General features: G+C 35.3%; 1 long non-coding RNA gene across 1 annotated transcript; it reads left to right on the top strand.

Annotated features, from left to right (window-relative positions):
• The first annotated feature begins 779 nt into the window (after nucleotides 1-779).
• LOC131953649 (uncharacterized) lies at nucleotides 780-2,880 on the top strand. The gene is made up of 2 exons (XR_009388659.1): nucleotides 780-1,705; nucleotides 1,773-2,880. It is a non-coding gene; the product is annotated as an uncharacterized LOC131953649 (long non-coding RNA).
• The last annotated feature ends 693 nt before the right edge of the window (nucleotides 2,881-3,573 follow it).

Below are 3,573 nucleotides of genomic sequence, written 5' to 3'. Positions count from 1 at the left end.
TGTATACAATAAATAAAAGGCAGTATTTAAAATACCTACAACATTTCACTTGATCAACCCATGCTAATTATGCAATTATTTTTTCCCAACGAAAAAACAAAGTAATACAAATTTAATGCCCCCCCCCCCCCCCCGATGTTATGTTTTTTTAAAGGGAAGCAATTGCGATTTCCTAATGTTCCAAGAAAAAGTAACGAGTGCTAAAGTAAATAATTTTCAGTCAGAATTAGAATTTTTGTGAAGGGTGATACATATTCTTTAATTTTGTTTAATGCACATGCTGCCGTCAATTATTACTATAAGTTTGGAAAATGAAATTTGCTTTATAATAGCTTCAATATTAATTTTTTTTAATATAATTAATTTAGATGATGAGCACTGCGGATTTATGGCTACCCCCAGCACTACCCTAGAAACCTTTGCAATCCCCTGCACTATACTGAGCCCCCTGCACTCCCGTAAAACCCTGCACTATACTGCACTCCCGTAAACACACTGCACTACACTGCAATCGTTAAACTATCTACACTATAATGCACTCCCGTAAAGTGCCTGCACTATACTGCTTTCCCGAAAACCCCTGCACTATACTGCACTCCCGTAAACCCCCTGCACTTTACTGCACTCCAGTAAACCCCCTGCACTTTACTGCATTCCAGTAAACCCCCTGCACTATACTGCTTTCCCGAAAAGCCCCTGCACTATACTGCACTCCCGTAAAACTCCTGAAAACTCGCTGCACTATACTGCACTCCCGTAAACCCCCTGAATTATACTGCACTCCAGTAAACCCCCTGCACTTTACTGCACTCCAGTAAACCCCCTGCACTATACTGCACTCCCGTAAAACTCCTGAAAACTCACTGCACTATACTGCACTCCCGTAAACCCCCTGAATTATACTGAACTCCAGTAAACCCCCTGCACTATACTGCTTTTCCGAAAAGCCCCTGAACTATACTGCACACCCGTAAACCACCTGCACTATATTGCACTCCTGAAAACTCACTGCACTATTTTGCACTCCCGTAAACCCACTGCACTATACCTAACCCTTACCCTAAACCCCATGCACTATACTGCACTTCCGTAAACCTACTGCACTATTCTTCCCTGCACTATACCCGTAAACCCACTTCACTATACTGCACTCCTCTGTACCCCCTGCACTGTATTGCGCTATATTGCACTAAATATTTCCCTCTACAATGCTTCATTCCTTACATTAGCACCATTCTTAATATTGTTACAATTTGTTACAATTTGGGATTTGAACCTCGACCACTGCGAAGTACTAGATCTAGCAAGCCAGCACCCAGTCAACTCTGCTATCCCGCTACATGCCGATTATTAAAAATTTATCTTTATGAGTTACTATATTGGACGCATAAACATTTTGCCTTTTTGTACAGCAGATACTTATTGAATGAAACGCAAAAATATTTGTATTAGAACTAAATATGTATGATTTAAAGCATATTATAAGAGGTAATTACTTTCTCCCCCAATTTATAGCAGTTTGAAATTTAGTTATTTAGTTGATAGGCCATTTCATTCCATAAACAAGACAACATGTATTATTTGGCTTTAAGTAAACATTCACATTCACTTATTTGTTCATTTTATCCTCTGTCCCAAAGACTCTTACGTTTGCTGCTAACTACAATCGTTTAGAACAATCTACATATTCATTATGTAAAAAAAGGTAGGGTAATATATCATTTGGTAAGGTAAAATACAATATTAAATACATTACTTTTATCTCCACACAGGTCTTAATGTACTAACTTTTTATTCAATCATCCCGCCAGTATCAGGACATGTGAAGATGATGTATTCCACTAGAGTGTAGAGATGATGTGTTCTACTAGAGTGTAGTGATGAAGTGTTCCACTAGAGTGTAAAGATGATGTGTTCTACTAGAGTGTAGTGATGATGTATTCTACTAGAGTGTAGAGATGCTGTGTTCCACCAGAGTGTAGAGATTGTGTGTTCCACTAGAGTTTAGTGAGTGTAGTGTTAATGTGTTCCACTAGAGTATAGTGATGATGTTTTCTACTGGAGTATAGTGATGATGTTTTCTACTGGAGTGTAGTGATGATGTATTCTACTAGAGTGTAGAGGTGCTGTGTTCCACCAGAGGGTAGAGATGGTGTGTTCCACTAGAGTGTAGTGAGTGTTCTGTTGATGTGTTCTACTAGAGTATATTGATGATGTTTTCTACTGGAGTGTAGAGATGATGTTTCCACTAGACTGTAGAGATGATGTGTTCTCTTGATGTGTTCCACTAGAGTATAGTGATGATGTTTTCTACTGGAGTGTAGAGATGATGTTTTCCACTAGACTGTAGAGATGATGTGTTCCGTTAGAGTGTAAAGATGATGTGTTCTACTGGAGTGTAGAGATGATGTGTTCCACTATGTCGTTATAATGTTTTCTGACAAAGAAATATTTAAGTTGAATGATAGAATCACCACCCTCCTAAACATTACTTAGCACTCTTTTAATAAATCCTAAACTGCTCTCTTAAACAAAAATCCTTTAACATTTTCCTAAACAATCCTTTACCACTTGCCTAAACATTCCTTTACCTCTCTCCTAAAAAATCTTTAACCATTCTCCTAAACAATCCTTTACACATCTCTTTAAAAGAACTTAACCGCTCTTCTTAACAATCCTTTACAAATCTCTTAAAAAGAACTTAACCGCTCTTCTTTACAATCCTTTACACACCTCTTAAAAAGAACTTAACCGCTCTTCTTAACAATCCTTTACCACTCCCCTAAACAATCCTTTACCACTCTCCTAAACAATCTTTTAGAACTGATCTTCTAATGAAAAATGTATAGTTGAGTGAAGCATTAAACTATGTGTCACATTTTGATTCCATTTAATGAGTTGGGGAACTTGAAAGGGAGAAAAATTGCAATCTTTTTCATTCAACAGTCAATTTACTTGACTTCATGTTTGGACATAGTGAGTAAATCCACTTGACTTTTGGATAATTCTTACTAAATAAAATCTGACAACAAAATATAAGTGCACATTTAGTCTTCAAGGTTATCATTTAGTAACCATTTGAAGGTTATCAGACAGAACCATTTGAAACCAGTTCATTAGGTGGTTATTTCAGGGTAATCATAGAGTGCACGTTTTCTCCCCTACAACATTATTTTACTATAAACATAATCTTAATAGAAAACATCTTTCCATTCGGATATACAAATAAAATAAAATGTGATTTAATGGGTAAAACAATGCAAAATTTATATTTGGTGTAAGATAGATCACATATAATTTTAAAAATAATTAAAGAAGAAAATCTTAGCTTTCTTTAAATTTAACTAATTATTGACAAAAGTAATGTGACAAAATATTTTTGTGACTAGTTAGCATTTTAAAAACGTTTTGAAATGACTAGCAGTAAATAAAAGATCACACATCTGATATTCTATTTACAATTTTAGTTTAAAAATCATCTTAGATCTTTACTCAAAATTTCTCTTAGTATTTTATTCTTTAAAATATATTAATCAAATATTAAAATTAAGAATTAAAGTAACTGTAATGACT

This window comes from Physella acuta, unplaced genomic scaffold (assembly GCF_028476545.2).
Source record: "Physella acuta isolate Inbredline_101_S28 unplaced genomic scaffold, ASM2847654v3 ptg000936l, whole genome shotgun sequence".
NCBI lineage: Eukaryota > Metazoa > Mollusca > Gastropoda > Physidae > Physella > Physella acuta.
The sequence above is the reverse complement of the archived record's forward strand: the minus strand, read 5'-3'. Positions and strand labels throughout refer to the sequence as shown.